The following is a 19,906-nucleotide window of genomic DNA, read 5'->3' on the forward strand; positions in this document are numbered from 1 at the left end:
TGACTTATACCCATATCCGTACACACTGGCCACAAGTATATACATACACAAACACACATGCACACATTTATTTTCCAGCATCAGTCTACACATTTCCATGTATTTTTCTATCTATACACACTTGTACACATGTATATAATCATACAGCGTATATTTTGAAATCTACTATTCGATATTAATGATATAAAGATTTTATATGTGTCGGTATATATCTACACTATTATTTCGTACTTCATCTTCTCTTATTTTATGTTTACACAATAATTCAACTCATGTAATCTGATATCTATTATTGGACATTTATGCACATTCCAATTTTATTTTGCTACTTTTAACAACACTGTGATGAAAATATGTGTATTACATCAATTTCCCTTATCTGACAATTTCTTTAGGAAAAATGTCTGTAAGTTAAATTATTAGTTTAATGGTATCCTTGTGATGTAGACTCTAGTTATCCTCCAGAATATTTCTATTACTGATGTATGATAACTGTTAATGTAAAGGATAACAAACCTTATTTTATATATGTTGAAATATTTTTCTTAAATTTATCACTTTTATTCAGTTTGGCATTTTTGTATATCTACTTTAAAAATTATCTATGAAATCTAATGAGACATTATCTCCACGGTTTCTGCTTTTACCAATAGGCTTTAAAAATGTTTTTATATACCAAGACTATAACAGAATTACTAATTATACTTCCTTTTACTTCTTTTATAGTTTTTAAAATATAAACTGTATTTATTTTGGCATAAATGTGAAATACATATCTGGCTTGTTTAATCATTTTTCTACTAAACAGTGGGTGTCCCAGCATACTTTTTGAATAATTCATTACTCCACTACTAATTTTAAATTTTTAATATTTTAAAATATATTAAATTCTATGTGTAATGTCTTTTTAAGAATTTTTTATGCTATTTCATTAATGTATCTGCCTATTCTCACATGGCCATGAACCATGTAAATTATTATGACTGTTTAACATAATTAATCTCAGAAATATCTTAGTATCTCAATTATTAGACTACATTTGTTCTTACAGACATATTTCAGATCATTTTGCCTATTTTTAAAAATATGTTTTGAGATTTGATTAAGATTACATTTACAGACTAATTGCAAGAGAACTGAAATATTTACAGTATTAAAGCTTTCCATTTCTAAGAAGCCATTTATCCTCCGGCAAATGAGTAATCAGGCTGTTTTAGAGAAATCCAAAAATTAAAATTTGGTGTAAATATGTTTCATACATTAATTCATCACAAGGTCAAAGAGATTTTCTAATGCATTTACTCAGTTAACTCAGTCATATCTATGGATATAATATTAGTAGTACACAGTATTATAATGATATCACTAATTACAGCTGCCATATTTTATATTTTATTTAATTTAGAAAGGAACATGATATTCTCAGTATTCATGAACAGAAGATTGCCTAAGAATTTTATAAGCATTCTCAGGCATTTATATCACTAACACAAATGTTTACATGTAATTGTCATTGTTCATCCAAAAGTCATAGAGCACCTACTGTGTAACAAAAGCTGAGACAAGCAATGGGAAAAAAAATTAATAGATTAATAAATGCATTGGAACCTTACAGTATATCAAGGTGAACAAATCTGCACTATAATATTGACATAATTTCCTGTGATGCATGTTTTACTAGAAACCTGTCAAAAATGATCAAAGATTATCCAGAAGGGAGAAACTGGTATGTGAATCGGGAAAATATTTATATTATAAATCTACTATATCTTCCTGTACTCCCATGCCTAAGCCATCACCAATCATACTAATTTTCTTTTCTAAACAAAACCTACATCTTCTAATATTTCTCCAACTTCTCTGCTTCCAGGATAGTCTAAGTGAGTATCATCTCTCATCTGGACTATTGTAAGAGCCTATTATAACAGTTCCACTCTCATCAATTTTTCTTTTAACTGAAGTAAATTCGGATAAACAACAGTTAACCATTTTATTTTACTTTATTTTATTTTATTTTATTGCACTTTGTGGCCTGTGGAATCTTGGTTGTCCAATCAGGGATCAAACCCACGCCCCTTGAAGTGGAAGGGTGGAGTCTTAACCACTGGACCGCTAGGGAAGTCCTAACAGTTAACCAGCTTGCAGTGTGCAGGCCAGGGGCATTTAGTGCATTCACAGTGCTGTGACCTCTATCTGTATTCAAAACATTTTGATTATCCTGAAAGGACACCCTATACCCATTAAGCAGCCTCTCACCACTCCCTTCTCCCACCGACCCATGGTAAATAATCTACTTTTTATGTCTATGCATTTTCCTATTCTGAACGTCTAAAAATCTGTAGTTTAGTGTAGTAATATATTAATGTCAATTTCTTGATTTTATTAATTGAATATGGATATGATGTAACATTAGGGGAAGCTGAGTGAAGGGTATATAGGAACCCTGTACTATTTTTGAAACTATATATGTATATAGATGCTTTATATAAGTGAAATGAATAACAGCAATGATACAAAGGATAGTAGGGGGAATTAGGACTATTTTTTTTTTTATTATAAGGAACTCACAAAACCCATGAAGTGGAATAGTGTTATTTGAAAGTGGACTTGGATTCATTATAAATATATTTGCAACCTCTGTGGCAATCACCAAAAAAATTTTAAAAAAAGATGTATCACTAATATTTTAAGAAAGAAGAGAAAATTGAATTGTATAAAATGTTTAACTGAAGCCAGTAAAGGCAGAAAAAAGAATGGGAGGAAACATAGGAATGAAGAACCAGGGCAACAAATAAGTAATAGTAACAAATATGGTAGATGTTAATCTAAATATATCCATAATCATTTTAAAGATAAATGGTCTAAATGTACCAGTACAAAGACAGAGATTGTCAGAACAGATTAAAACAGAACAAACAAACAAACAAAAAAAACAGGACCCAACTATATGTTGTCTACAGGAAACCCACTTTGAATATAAAAATACATATAAATTAAAAAAGAATGGATAGAGAAAAATATACCATGCTACCATTAATCAAAAGAAAAAGGAGTAGCTATAAATTTCAAACAGAGAAGATTTCAAAGCCAGTATATATATCAGGGACAAAGAAGGACATTACATAATGATCAGAAACATATTTCAGGCAGTATGTGACTGACTTAAGTTCTTACAGTTAGTAACTGGCAGAGTCAAGATGGAAAATTCATAATTTTTGACTTTATTTCTTCCACACCAATTGGGATACCCCCAAATATTGTTTTATTTATATACATTTTTTAAAAAAAATTATTTATTTATTTATTATTTTTGGGGGGGTACACCAAGTTCAATCATCTGTTTTTATACACATATCCCCGTATTCCCTCCCTCCCTTGACTCCCCCCCCACCCTCCCTCGAGTCCCCCCCACCCTCCCCGTCCCAGTCCTTTTAATCTATCTAGATTCTGTACAGGGGTCTACTTCTGAGAGTAAGGACAGAGCACCCCAAGATACTTCCTGGGTTCCCCAGGGGGCTGAAATTTAAGCATCAGCCCTGAGCTCTTCTTGCAAGTTCTGGTTAAGGCTTAAACACACAGAGAAAGAGCTACTTGGCAAAGCACAAATTCTTGCCCTTCGTAATGCCCATTAGGGACAAAATTATTTATTAAAAAATTTTAAGTTTACTGGAATATAAATTTTAACGCAGTTTCTCCTGAATTAAAATGTTAGGGTCAGCACATTCAGTGTGGTACAGCTTGTTAGAGAAGTTGCCTTCCCTCAGAAAATTCTTCCCATAGGCTCTTCATTTCACAAAGGACTGCTTTCCAATCAAGAAAACTGTTTTAATTCAGAAAAAAAAATCCAGAGAAGGAAATTATTGCTATTATAATCCCATAATAAGCTGTAAAGAAAAGACTACAGTGAAACTGTTGCCTCCAGAGAATCCACAGGGCAGCATTGAAAGAGCCAGAATTAGGATACAGTTATTAGATATTCACTTCCAACTGCTGGATCACACGGCTGCTCTCAGTTAGTGGTACAATGGAATGGTCTCTAAAGAGCTTTCATATACTTTTTGTCTCTTAAAAATGGAAACACTTTTAGCATACTGTTTCTTCATCATATTGATAGACTTTTGTTTATTATAAAAATGATACCTGGTCATAAAATCAAACGTACTGCAGAATCATGTAGAGACAAAGCCCACCTTTGGCCCAAACCGTTTTGTATATATTTATAAATATTATTTTTGATTAGTGGATTTATATCAGACTTTTTCTACAACTTGTTTTTTTAATGTAATCCTATAGTGTAGTTATTTTTCCATGTTACTACTAGATCTAAACTATTCTTTTTATAGCTCATAGAATTCTGTGATAGGCACACAGCACAGTTTATTTAACCTTCACTTACAGATAGGCATTGAGTTGGTTCTCAATGATTAACTATTAAAATGTTAATAAATATGCATATCTCATATATACTCTCACCATAAATATGTATTTACAAATGCATGCTCATGTGCCTCTATTTATATACATATGTAGTATATGTTAATTTGCAATCCCTGCAAAATACATATGTATGTGCATTCGTTTCTGAATATGTGTGTTTTTAATGTTTGATTTTTTTCTCTTAGTTTAGATACCAAGAATGGGAATGAATGGGTCAAAGATTAGATAGAATTTAAATTTTGATTGACATAGCTAAACAATTTGCAAAATAGCATACAGCAACACTGTCAACAATATATTAGAATGCCATTTATTCACTCACTTGCTAACACTGATTATTAGCTAAAGTGAGTAGTTTGAATATAGTGGACAAAATGTGTTATCTGGTGGTCACGCTTCTTCTGTATAAAGAAAATAGCTTATTGTTCTATTTTTCAAGTCTATCAATAGAGAATGTGAAATTGGCTTTTGAGTCTTCGAACTGAGTACCTTATAATGTCTTTTATGCTCTATAGTCTTATTGAGAAGAATAATGACAATAACAGTAAGTTAGAGTCTTGCATATTTAAGATAATCTTACAGTTTACAAGCTCATGAATTCACTATCTGCTTTGCATCCTCACTGTATCTGTGTCCAGTTATCAGGGCATTGATTATTTTCATAGTTTTGCAAAAGTTGAAAGGAAACTGAAACGCAGAGGAATGAGATGACCAAGGTCACACAAGATCATCTAAGATAACGGGAAAATGATTTAAAATTGTAAAGATCCTTGTAAAACTTAAGAAATGGGAATCTGAAAATAAGAAACCATTTGCCTTATTGAATAAAAAAAGAATTCATACTTCTCAGCTGGAAAGCTGGACTCTACCAAAAAATTAAAATGGAAGTGTTTAGGAAAGCTTTTCCCCTATATTCAGAGACTACTCTGAGACAGGTTCATATCAGGACATAGCTGCCACCTCCTGCCTAGCAAAATCTTTGTTGGAATTCAGTCTTTGCAAGAGCTGGGTATGAATTTTTCATAGACTGCTAGAAGGGACCTGCAGCAAGAATTCTTCAAACAGTCCTGGCAGCATCAGGTTATATAAAGCACTGGAAAATAAGGGATACAAACGTGAGTGAGCAAAGGGAGAACAGAGTTTATATTCAGCAAAAGCAGTTTTCCTTTTTGAATTATTTTTTTCCTGTGAGATAGACAATTAATTTTTACTCTGCGAGGTAGGTGGTGCACCTGAACCTTTGTGTTTAAAACCACATGAAAGTTATATGTACAACAAACAGGTATAAGGAGTGCACTCAGTCACAAGGCTGAGCACACACGTATAAATGCACATGCACACATCAAAGCATTCTCCCATAAAAGAAACATGAAGACAGGAAAAGTGAGTGCATATTCATGTTGACCAGTAAATGTTATAGTTACATCTACTGATGCTTCACTAAAGCACTTGAACAAGTGCATAGAATCATACCTAATATTCGTATGCATACACATGAAGATAAATGTGTACTAGAGTGCATGTGTGCATATATGTGTTTGTAAAAATACTCATGCACAGAAAGAAATAAAAGTACATGTATATGGACTTCCTAGGTGGCTCAGTGGGTAAGAATCCACCTGCCAATGCAGGGGACATGAGTTCGATCCCTGCCCCAGGAAGATCCCACGTGCTGCGGAGAAACTGAGCCCGTGCACCACAACTATTGAGCCTGCACTCTAGAGCCCATGAGCCACAACTATTGAGCCCATGTGCCGCAACTACTGAAGCCCATGCACCTAGAGCCCATGCTCTACAACAAGAGAAGCCACAGCAATGAGAAGCCTGCGCACCACAACGAAGAGTAGCCCCTGCTCGCTGCAATTAGAGAAAGCCCGTGTGCAGCAACGAAGACCCAACACAGCCAATAAAATAAATTAATTAATTAATTAAAAAAAAAGTACATGTATGTTCAGAGATTTCCAAAGATTTTGAGGTCAATATAACCCTGATGCCAAATCACAGTAAAGATTTTTATTACAAAATAAAACAATAACAAAAGTATAGACTAATACCCCTTAAGCACATCCCTAAGAAAGCCAAAAATTTTATTTAAGCATATCAAATCGGTGATAAAACAAAGATAATGTATCATGAAAAAGTTGGGTTTATGCTGAAGATTTACAAATATAGAAAAATACATAAATTTGTGGAACTGTAGTTTTTGACAAAATTCATTATTTGTAAACAACTGAGAACACTTTATCAGTATTGTAATAAGCATTTACAAAGCCCTAATACGTGGCAGATACTATGGTAAATTCTGTGAATACAAAAACTAATAGAATATAATACTTGCCTTTGAAGATGGCATGGGATATTAATGAAACACACAGTTAAAACCGATATGCCAAGTGCCTGGTACCACTGTTTATAGACAACATGAATATTGTACAAAAGAGCTCTTCAACTCACCTGTGAGGAAGATGAGTTCAGGAAAGCAGCTGAAAGAGGCAACGCGTGAACTGCAAATCAAAGGACAAGAAAACAGCAAATTAAATTAAAAAGAGCAGGTAGAACATTTTAGGTCATGCTAACAGCATAAGCAAAGCCACGGGGAACTCAAAATCCAGCATGAACATGAGAGTAACTCCAAGAACTTCAGAACTGATAAAGCAGAGAAGACAAAGCAAAATTGCCATGAGAGACTGGCAGGAGACATGCAGTTAAAGACTTTCAATGTCATTATTATTATTTTTACCTGTAGCTACAGCAAGTTCTTAGCAGGAAAGGGACTCAATCAGAATCTCATTTTCACATTATTCTCTGCTACTTGGGATGAAATGGAATTCAGTTGTGCAAGATTTAGACAAGAAGACACTTTAAAAGACTATTTAAATTGTCTGTTCCAGGGATGATGAAGACATGTCTTAGATCAGTGTTAATGGAAAGAAAATGAAGGACCTGATTTTTTAAATGTTGAATATTTAAAAATTGGCAAAAGTTAATGATTATTTGAATCAGAATATGAAAGAATAGTGTCTAGCCTTATTCTCAGGTTTCTAACATGGACACATGAATCAAAACCTTGCCAGCTGAGAATATATGTGAACACATGGAAGGGGAAAATTTAAAGAAAAACATAACAATATAAAATATAAAGCAGGACATAAAAATGTAAAGCAGTATATTGAGGTGATTCTTGTACACCTAGACGTAGATGTTTAAAGTTCAGAAGAGAGATACAAGATGAAAAGATTCAGTAATGAGTCAACAGTTTATATCAAGGATGTATATTTTTTTATACATGAGTAATTTTTATATGAGTAATCAGACTAGTACAGACCTGTAAGAATTAGCATCATTTAGCAGATAGACAAAGGAAGAGGAATATTCCAAGATGCATATAAAATTATAGTCTGAGACAGGGAGAACCAGGACCGTGTGTAAGGATGGAATCTAAGAGTGTTAAAAATTTAAGTAAGAAGAGAGTGGTCCACATTGTCAAAAGCTATTGAGATCTATGAAAGTAATTTAAATAGAGTATTGAATGGAAACCAGACTGAAGAGCTTTTAATCAGAATGTGAGTTGAGAAAATGTAACCTTGGTGGAGAACACATATCGAGGAAGCTTGGGTGAAAAGAGAAGATCAGTGTGATGGTTAGAACTTATTTTTTGAATTAATATTATTGGTAAATTTTAGGGTATAAAAAATTGAAGGGTGAAAGACAGGATACAGTAAAATATATTTATTGTGTTTTATTATGTAATAGGTATTTTTCTAAGCACTTTCCAGGAGTTAGCTTTGTTATCTTCTATTTTATAAATGAATAATTTGAGTCATGGAAGGATAAATAACTTGCCCCAGGTTACTGATCTGGTAAGTGGTAGAACTGGAGTTTGAATACAGGCAGTTGGGCCTCAGAGTCAATACTTTAAGCTACTCAGTGACATCAGTCATAGAAGTGGTAGTGTTGAAAATATAGGGGAAAGAATAAAAGATGAACTAAGCCATGTGCCTTGGTAACCAAACAGCAGGCAAATGATGGGGGGAGGCTACAGGGTGAGGGTTTGATCATGTAGAGGAGGAACACTATTTCATTGACTGAGCCTTGAAGGAAACTAAAAGTAGGTGAGGCTCAAGATACACTTACGCTAGCAACTAATAGTTGAGATATCGCACTTGAAAGCCCTATACTTCTGAAGAAGGAAGAAATTGCTGCACTGCACCTTTATCTACTTGTAGAAAAAAAAAGAGAAAGAAAGAAATTCTCCCTTTAGCCTTTAATCAAACCTTCTACTTGTTCCCTAAACTTAGTCCTCTTCCATTCTTCCAGGGACTTGAGCTCTTACTCCTCTTTCTTCAACTTCTCCTTCAAGATTGTCAGCTCCCTCTACATGTTGCTTCAGTTACCGTCCTTTCTCATTCATCTCTTTCTCCATCTTTAAAGTTACTTTATATGATATCACTTATATTTGGAGTCTAAAATACGACACAAATGAATTTACTTACGAAACAGAAACAGACTTGCAGACAGAGAACAGACTTGTGGTTACCAAGGGGGAAGGGGAGATGGAGGAGGGATGGATTGGGAGTCTGGGGTTAGCAGATACAAACTGTTTCATATAGAATGAATAAACAACCAGGTCCTATTATATAGCACAGGGAAGTATATGCAATACTCTGTAATAAACCATAATGGAAAAAAATAATAAAATTACTTTATTATGTTACAGTCAGTCGTCACCCTCTGGGAATTATGAAATTCAAATTTACAAAATGCACACTGCTGTTTCAAACATCAGCTTACAACACTCAGAAGCAGGTTTTAATTTATCAAGATGTGATCATTTAATACCATATAACAACAACAAATAATATAATACACCAGATAAAGTTATAAGTATAATTGAATTGAAAGTATAAGGCAGTATTTATCAGTGGGGTAGGTATTAGCTACATTTTTCTTCCTTCATATTAGTAATTTAGAAGGAGAAAATACTTCCCAATATTCTGGAGAAGCATACTAATTTGTATAATATATGGCCTTTGGAATCAGATTCTGGTTTAAATATTTGTTTTGCCTTTTACTATAAGTCTAAACTGTGTGCAAGCTATTTACTTTGTGGATTGAACAAGACATTGTATGTAGAGGTTATCGGAACAATCTAGATTAGTAGAAATTTTTAGATTCTATACAAAGGACATATGATATTTTGGATAATCTATCTTTTCCTAAAGTTTTTTAATGTGGACCTTTTACATTTTGTGAAATTGTCTAAATTGTGATACGTATTTATGTGTATTTGATAACATGCTTCTTATTCACACTAAAAAGAACTGGGTAAAGGCAGAGAGCTCCAAAGAAGTGGGAGATATTATGTTCACTTACTTATAAAGTTTATCTGAATTCAATGATCATCTCTAAACACATGAGGATTTCCTAAATATGCTAGAATTCTGAATTCATTCATTCACACATCCACTTAATTTATGTCTATCCATCCATCCATTCATCCATTCATAATGGATACTTTACCTTCCTCCTGATTAGACAGTGACAATGTTACTGATCCACTTCAAGTCATAACACATCTTTCAATAAATTATATACTAAATGTACTATTTTTAAAAGAAGAGATACTACTTATTGAAAGGTAATTCATGTAAAGAATGTCTGGCTTGGCTCCTAAAAACGTGAATATATATGGCAAAAGAAGGGAATGATTTTAAAAGAAATACCATCAATCAGCTTTGCCCTTGTCAATCAGAGTTAAAATATAGATCTGCCACTCATCTTCACACTGGCTGTCCTCTGAACTTGTGACAAATGTAACACACATAACTAAGATAGCGATGATATACTATAATGTAAAACCGAATGATACACATTCACTTTCCCCTTGGAAAAGACTCAAGTGTGTCCTTAGAATGACCGTGCTAGAGGAAAACTATAAACATGTTTATGACAGAAGAAAGTGTGTCTAAACTTGGTTTCATAGATTCAGAACTGCAGACCTAGAATGACCCTGATGGAAGGCACTTGCTTTTAGGAAGATTTTTGGATGCAAGATTAAAGAAATAGACATGTATCATAGATCTTATTTGAAAATGTATTAATTTTCCTTTATAGTAATTTCAAAGTATTATTAACAATGGTTCTTTGTAATCTCAGATTTATCTCAAAGCAAAATTTATCACAAGGACAGTGAAGGGAATATCAAGCATTATTATCTTCATTTTTACTTATTGATTCTGTGTCCTCTACTGCCTTGTTTTTTTTTTGTTTTTTTTTTTGTTTTTTGTTTTTTGCTTGTTTTCATTGATTTGACAAGCTAAATCAGAATAAAACACAACCCATCAGGCAAAATGATGATTTCTTTACATTGTATTTCTTTACATTGTAGCTTCAGCCATGAAACTTTGTTTTCCTTCTTACATTTCTACTTTCAAACTTCAAGGCCCATTTCAAAAGCCACATATTTAATGAAAAAAAATTTAATTAGCTAAGCAAATCAGAACGCCTTCTTGTAAGATTAAAGTTAAATCACTCTCTCTCTCTCTCACACACACACACACACAAACACACACACATGCGCGCACACACACTTACAGGTATGTTTATACAGTATTTGTCATATTTTTGCCATTATTTTGTCACCTCAATCTTTTACAGACTAAATTATTCTTGAAGAAATGTTTCACTAGTTTTTGTCTCTGAATACCCTTCTAGGACCTTGCAACTGAAAAATGCTCAATAATTATTTACTGACAGATTTTTGAACTGAAAGAGCTATCTTGCTCTTTTGGAGTAATAGCATTCAAATGACTTTGATGTTAGATTAAGTCCATCAAGTTTTTTCTGCTTTCTTGTGACACTTTTATCAAATATATGAAGGCTTGCTTCTCTAAAATGTATATAAATATCTACAACACAGAAAACATAAGAATGAAATAACCACAGAAGTCATATATTCTATAATCATCAGGACCACAGTTATGGTGATTGCATGTATCTATTAATTTTTATTTTATATATTCAGGTTAAATGCTAAATTTCATAGAGTAATTGAAATTGAATTAGTAATTTATCTCTGACTCTTTTCTTGGGTGTGTGTGTGTGTGTGTTTGTGTGATGGTGTGATGTGGTGGCTGTTCCTGAGTTGGAAGATACCAGAATACCTAAATAAGAAAAAATGAAAGATTGAATCAGTCATTTGGATGTGTTACACCAAATACCCATGATATTTCCAAACAATTAGTATATTTTGGGCTTTCTGTTTGTAATTTTTAAATATTTTAAGAGCCATGCTGATAAGAACTGAGTTCCAAATTCAAAATGAGTTTATAGTTAATCTTTAAATGGCATAGATTTTCCTAGGTACCAAAGCAATATTTTTCCTATAATTTTAGCATGTGAATTTGTTAGTGTCTGTAAATAATTCATCATGATACTGTGAATTCTCAACCATTTCCCATCATTTTTGGATTCCTTCATTGTCCTTTATGAAACCAGTAAGAATGTCTTCGGTCTTGGCCATCCAAAGTTTGATATTCCTAAAAGACATCTAAAGCAAATATCAGACATACAATGGGGGTATGGGAGAAAATGGGCATCAGGAGAGAAGTCTGTGCTAGAAGCAATTGGTAGAATTAAGGACATTAAAATTTGAAATAGAATCACAAAATTAGAAAATACACTGTGATGGTTAATCTTAATCTGTCAAAATGACTGAGCCATGACATGCTTAGATATTTGGTCAAACAGTGAATGTTTCCACAAGGATGTTTTTGGATGAGATTCTTAATTGGTAGACTCAGTAAAAGCAGAATATCATCTCCCAAATAAAGGAGAATTTTCCTGCCTCATGGCATTCAAACTGAGACATCAGCTCTTCCTGGTTTTATAGCTGCCTCCTGGCCTTTGGACTTGAACTGGAACATTAACTCTGCAGATTTTGGATTTGCCAGACTCCTAATCATGGGAGCCAAATTCTTTTAATAATATTAGGTGAATATTTTACATTGTAACATTTTTATTCCTCTTACATTAACCATATTAAGATACAATTGATATATAAGATTGTATTACTTTTAAGTGCACAGCTTAATGATTTGATACATGTATGTGTTGCAGAGTGATTACCATAAAAAGTTTAGTTGACATCCATCACCACATGTAGTAAATTTTTTTTCTGTGATGAGAATTTTAAGATCTATTCTCTTAGCAATCTTCAAATTTACAACCAAATATTGTTGACTATAGTCATTATTCTGTACATTACATCCCCAGGACTTATTTAGTGCTGGAAATTTGTACCTTGACCAGTTAATAATAATTTTTAAATTATTTTCTTACTGTCTTTAAAAATTTCTCTAGAGCTTATAGTTTACATCTTAATTTATTATAATCTACTTCAGCTTTATACTGTTTGTTCCAGTAAAATACATAAACATTATTTCTATATATCTCCATTCTCTCCTTGACAAATATGAAGTATTATTTTTCATAAATATTGCATTTACATATATTAAAACCCCAAAACTATATAGTTATGAGTATTGCTTTAGATGGTCTTACGTATTTCAAGGAAGCAGAGGCAACTTCTGGCTACTCTTTACTGAAAGCCAATAAGCTCTTGAATTAGCATCAGCAGAGCATTAGCACATATTCTAGAGTTAGACTAAATGAGTCTCAATCCTTGTTCTTGCCACTTAATAACTTTTAATATTGGGTGAATTACTAAACCCTTTCGTACTTACTTTCTTCAGTGATACTTTGGAATAATAATAGTACTTACATCACAGGGTAGCTCTGAGAGTTAAATGATTTAATGTGTGTAAAGCACTTGGAAAAAGAATTGGCATATAGTAAACTCTCCATTAATGTTAATGGCTATTATCGTTTCTCAAAAAAAAACTGAAATTTTCATCTCTTTCATTGTCTTCAGTTAATGTCATTGCCATTAACTTCTCTTTTTTTGTTTATGTTAAAGACCCTAATGACCATCAAAATCTCCTCTTCCATGATCCCTCAAATCCAAATCATCCATCTTAATGATTCCTTCTCAGAATTGCTTCCGGCATTCACTGTTTTCAATTCCCATAGGATCAAATCAGGGCCAAAACCGTACACCTGGATTATTAAAATAGGTTTCCCCCTGCTCATATCTTGTTAGTACCAAAGCAGGCGTCCTGAAGAACGATCTAATTATGTTACACATTACTAAACCAGGTTTGTTTTTAATTGCTTACTGATTAAATTTTATGGTTTGCGATATCTAAGACTCTTCATGATTTGAGCCCAGCCAGACTTACAATCTGATTACATATCACTTTTCCCTATATAATTTCAATTTGTCTTAGTTCCCAAACATGGCCATGCTTTATCATAGATGACTGTTTGTATCTACAGGTTTTTTGTCTGCAGATTCAACCAATCATGTCTCAAGAACATTAAAATAATTCAGAATATTCCAAAAAGCAAAATTAGTATTTGCCACATGCAGGCAACAATTTATACAAAATTTACATTGTATTTACAAGTATTTACATAGCATTTACATTGTATTAGATACCATAAGTAATCTAGAGATGATTTAAAGTATACAAAAGGAAGTATATGATGTTATATGCGAATATTATGACATTTTTTATAAAGGACTTGAACATTGGTGGGTTTTGTTCTCTTGTGGGGGTGGTGAAATCAATCCCCCATGGATACTGAGGGATGTTTGTACAGGAATATCTTTTTTTTTTTAAGCTCTTTGTTGGAATATAATTGCTTTACACTCTTGTACCAGCTTTTGAGGTACATCAAAATGAATCAGCTGTATTTATACATATATCCCCATATCCACTCCCTCCTGCTCTCCCTGTGCTGGCCCTCTAAGGCATCACCCATCATTGAGTTGATCTCCCTTTGTTATACAGCAAATTCCCACTAGCTATCTATTTTATACTTGGTAGTGTAAATATGTCTATGCTACTCTCGCACTTCATCCCAGATTCCACTTCACCCCCCACTTCCCCAACCTCGTGTTCTCCAGTCCATTCTCTGCATCTGCATCCTTATTCTTGGCCTGTCACTGGGTTCATCAGTACCATTTTTTTCCCTTAGATTCCATATATATGAGTTAGCATACAGTATTTTTTTTTCTCTTTCTGGCTTACTTCACTCTGTATGACAGACTCTAGGTCTATCCACCTCATTACATATAGCTCCATTTCATCCCTTTTTATAGCTGAGTAATATTCCATTGTATATATATGCCACATCTTCTTTACCCATTCATCTGTTGATGGACATTTCGGTTGCTTCCATGTCCTGGCTATTGTAAATAGTGCTGCAATAAACATTATGGTACATGTTTCTTTTGGGATTGTGGTTTTCTCTGGGTATATGCCCAGGAGTGGGATTACTGGATCATATGGTAGTTCTATTTGTAGTTTTTGAAGGAACCTCCAAACTGTTCTCCATAGTGGCTCTACCAACTTACATTCCCACCAACAGTGCAGGAGAGTTCCCTTTTCTCCACACCCTCTCCAACATTTGTTGTTTCCAGATTTTGTGATGATGGCCATTCTGACTGGTGTGAGGTGATATCTCATTGTGGCTGTGACTTGCATTTCTCTAATGATGAGTGATGTTGAGCATCTTTTCATGTGTTTGTTGGCCATCTGTATGTCTTCTTTGGAGAAATGTCTATTGAGGTCTTCTGCCCATTGGGGATTGGGTTATTTGCTTTTTTGGTATTAAGTTGCATGAGCTGCTTGTAAATTTTGGAGGTTAATCCTTTGTCTGTTGCTTCATTGGCAAGTATTTTCTCCCATTCTGAGGGTTGTCTTCTTGTCTTGTTTATGGTTTCTTTCACTGTGCAAAAGCTTTTAAGTTTCATTAGGTCCCATTTGTTAATTCCTATTTTTTTTTTTAGAATATGATTGCTTTATTCACCATATATTTTTGAAACACTTAAAATTTTTTATATTTCTGTACAATTATTCTTTATGTGGGAGATGTGACTTATAGAGTTTTTTGTTTTCTGTAATCAACTTATAAACATATACTTTTCAATTTTACACAAGCATAACTTCTATGCTGTGAAAGGATTTCCTTGATCATGGTTATCCATTAAGACTGCTGTTCTGCTTTACTTAAAAGAAAATAAGCATGGTCTTCATTAAATCACTTCTTAAGACAGGCATTTTAAAATTTATCTAGTCTCTTGTATTACTTGTAAACCAGGTTCTTGGTTGGAGGTGGAACCACAAGCCCCTTTCTTCTCAGTTACAGCAGCCTGTTAGAAATTAGTGCGGGGAAGGTGTTTGAATGTTTGTAGGTATACCTCCCATCATTTTCACCATAGAGTTCCAAATTTGTACTCCCTGTTCAAACTAGATACCTAAGAATTGTACTATAATGACATTAATCATAGAAAAGCACAATCTCAGTGAAGGATTTAACTTCTATTTGCCCTCATCATCAGATTGATACAATAAACACCTCCATAAAACATAAAATTTTTACTTTATAATGGCTACCCCTAACACCAAGGTAAAATCTTTTTTTTTCTACATTAAGTATTTATTTATTTTTATTTTTTGAGGTACACCTAGTTCAATCATCTGTATTTATACACATATCCCCATATTCCCACCCTCCCTCGACTCCCCTCCACTCTCCCCATCCCAGTCCTCTAAGGCATCATCCATCCTCGAGTTAAACTCCCTTTGTTATACAGGAACTTCCCACTGGCTATCTATTTTACAGTTGGTAGTATATATATGTCTGTGCTACTCTCTCACTTCGTCTCAGCTTCCCCTTCAGCCCCCACCCCCCCCAAACCTCGAGTTCTCCAGTCCATTCTCTGCATCTGCATCCTTGTTCTTGTCTTGTCACTGAGTTCATCAGTACCATTTTTAGATTCCATATATATGAGTTAGCATACAATATTTGTTTTTCTCTTTCTGACTTACTTCACTCTGTATGACAGACTTTAGGTCTATCCACCTCATTATATATAGCTCCATCTCATTCCTTTTTATAGCTGAGTAATATTCCATTGTATATATATGCCACATCTTCTTTATCCATTCATTTGCTGATGGGCATTTAGGTTGCTTCCATGTCCTGGCTATTATAAATAGTGCTGCAATAAACATTATGGTACATGTTTCTTTTGGGATTATGGTTTTCTCTGAGTATATGCCCAGGAGTGGGATTACTGGATCATATGGCAGTTCTATTTGTAGTTTTTGAAGGAACCTCCAAACTGTTTTCCATAGTGGCTGTACCAACTTGCATTCCCACCAACAGTGCAGGAGAGTTCCCTTTTCTCCACACCCTCTCCAACATTTGTTGTTTCCAGATTTTGTGATGAGGGCCATTCTGACAGGTGTGAGGTGATATCTCATTGTGGCTGTGACTTGCATTTCTCTAATGATGAGTGATGTTGAGCATCTTTTCATGTGTTTGTTGGCCATCTGTATGTCTTCTTTGGAGAAATGTCTATTTAGGTCTTCTGCCCATTTGTGGATTGGGTTATTTGCTTTTTTGGTATTAAGCTGCATGAGCTGCTTGTAAATTTTGGAGGTTAATCTTTTGTCCGTTCTTTAGTTGGCAATTATTCTTTCCCATTCTGAGGGTTGTCTTCTAATCTTGTTTATGGTTTCTTTCACTGTGCAAAAGCTTTTAAGTTTCATGAGGTCCCATTTGTTTATTCTTGATTTTATTTCCATGATTCTAGGAGGTGGGTCAAAAAGGATCTTGCTTTGATGGATGTCATAGAGTGTTCTGCCTGTTGTCCTCTAGGAGTTTTATAGTGTCTGGCCTTACATTTAGGTCTTTACACCATTTTGAGTTTATTTTGTGTATGATGTTAGGAAGTGTTCTAATTCCATTCTTTTACATGTAGCTGTCCAATGTTCCCAGCACCACTTATTGAAGAGGCTGTCTTTTTTCCATTGGACATTCTTGCCTCCTTTGTCAAAGATAAGGTGCCCATATGTGCTTGGGTTTACCTCTGGGTTCTCTATTCTGATCCATTGATCTTCCTTTCTATTTTTGTGCCAGTACCATGTTGTCTTGATCACTGTGGCCTTGTACTATAGTGTGAATTCAGGAAGTTTAATTCCACCACCTCCATCTTTCCTTCTCAAGTTTGCTTTGGCTATTCGGGGTCTTTTGCGTTTCCATACAAATCGTAAGATTTCTTGCTCTAGTTCTGTGAAAAATGCCATTGGTAATTTGATAGGCATTGCATTGAATCTGTAAATTGTTTTGGGTAGTACAGTCATTTTCACAATATTAATTCTTCCAATCCAAGAACATGGTATGTCCCTCCATCTGTTTGTATCATCTTTGATTTCTTTCATCAGTGTCTTATAGTTTTCTGCATAAAGATCTTTTGCCTACTTAGGCAGGTTTATTCCTAGGTATTTTATTCTTTCTGTGGCAGTGGTAAATGGGAGTGTTTCCTTAATTTCTCTTTCTGCTCTTCCGTTGTTAGTGTATAGGAATGCAAGAGATTTCTGTGCATTAATTTTGTATCCTGCTACTTTACTAAACTCATCAATTAGTGCTAGCAGTTTTCTGGTAGAATCTTTAGGGTTTTCTATTTATAATATCATGTCATCTGCAAAGAGTGACAATTTTACTTCTTTTCAAATCTGGATTCCGTTTATTTCATTTTCTTCTCTGATTGCTGTGGCTAAAACTTGCAAAGCTATGTTGAATAATAATGGTTAAAGTGGGTACCCTTGTCTTGTTCCTGTTCTTAGAGGGAATTATTTCAGTTTTTCACCATTTAGAACGATGATGGCTTTTGGTTTCTCATATATGGCTTTTATTATGTTGAGGTAATTTCCTTCTTTGCTCATTTACTGGAGAGTTTTTTTTTTTTTATCATAAATGGATGTTGAATTTTGTCAAAAGATTTTTCCGCATCTATTGAGATTATCACATGGTTTTTACCCTTCAATTTGTTGATATGATGTATCACGCTGATTGATTTGCATATATTGAAGAATCCTTGCATCCCAGGGATAAACCCCACTTGATCATGGTGTATGATTTTTTTATGTGCTGTTGGAGTCTGTTAGCTAGTATTTTGTTGAGGATTTTTGCATTTATATTCATCAGTGATATTGGCCTGTAGTTTTCTTTTTTTTTGACATCTTTGCCTGATTTTGGTATCAGGGTGATGGTGGCCTCGTAGAATGAGTTTGGGAGTGTTCCACCTTCTGCTATATTTTGGAAGAGTTTGAGAAGGATAGGTGTTAACTCTTCCCTAAATGTTTGATAGAATTTGCCTGTTAAGCCATCTGGCCCTGGGCTTTTGTTTGTTGGAAAATTTTTAATCACAGCCTCAATTTTCGTACTTGTTGTGATTGGTCTGTTCATATTTTCTATTTCTTCCTGGTTCAGTCTTGGAAGATTGTATTTTTCTAAGAATGTATCCATTTCTTCCAGGTTATCCAATTGATTGGCATATAGTTGCTTGTAGTAGTCTCTCATGATCTTTTGTATTTCTGTGGTGTCCCTTGTTACTTCTCCTTTTTCTGTTCTAATTCTGTTGATTTGCGTCTTCTCCCTTTTTTTTCCTGATGAGTCTGGCTAATGGTTTATCAATTTTTTTTATCTTCTCAAAGAACCAGCTTTTAGTTTCATTGATCTTTGCTATTATTTCCTTCATTTCTTTTTCATTTATTTGTGATCTGATCTTTATGATTTCTTTTCGTCTGCTCACTTTGGGGTTTCTTTGTTCTTTCTCTAATTGTTTTAGATGTAAGGTTATGTTGTTTATTCGAGATTTTTCTAGTTTTTTTGAGGTAGGATTGTATTGCTATAAAGTTCCCTCTTAGAACTGATTTTGCTGCATCTCATAAATTTTGGGTTGTTGCGTTTTCATTGTCATTTGTTTCTAGATTTTTTTTTCTTTTCTCTTTGATTTCTTTAGTGATTTCTTGGTTGTTTAATAGTGTATTGTTTAGCCTCCATGTGTTTGTATTTTTTGCAGTTTTTCTCCTGTAATTGATATCTAGTCTCATGGCATTGTGGTCAGAGAAGATGCTTGATATAATTTCAATTTTCTAGAATTTACCAAGGCTTGATTTGTGACCCAAGATGTGATCTATCCTTGAAAATGTTCTGTGTGCACTTGAGAAGAAAATGTATTCTTTCGTTTTTGGATGGAATGTCCTATAAATATCAATTAAGTCAAGATGGTCTAATGTGTCATTTAAAGCTTGTGTGTCCTTATGTATTTTCTGTTTGGATGATCTGTCCATTGATGTAAATGGGGTATTCAAGTCTCCCACTATTATTGTGTTACTGTTGATTTCCCCTTTTATGGCTGTTAGCATTTCCTTATGTATTGAGGTGCTCCTATGTTGGGGGCATAGATATTTACAGTTGTTATATGTTCTTTTTGGATTGTTCCATTGTTCATTATGTAGTGCCCTTCCTTGTCTCTTACAATAGTCTTTAC

The sequence above is a fragment of the Hippopotamus amphibius genome, chromosome 7, assembly GCF_030028045.1.
Source record: "Hippopotamus amphibius kiboko isolate mHipAmp2 chromosome 7, mHipAmp2.hap2, whole genome shotgun sequence".
Classification (NCBI taxonomy): Eukaryota; Metazoa; Chordata; class Mammalia; order Artiodactyla; family Hippopotamidae; genus Hippopotamus; species Hippopotamus amphibius.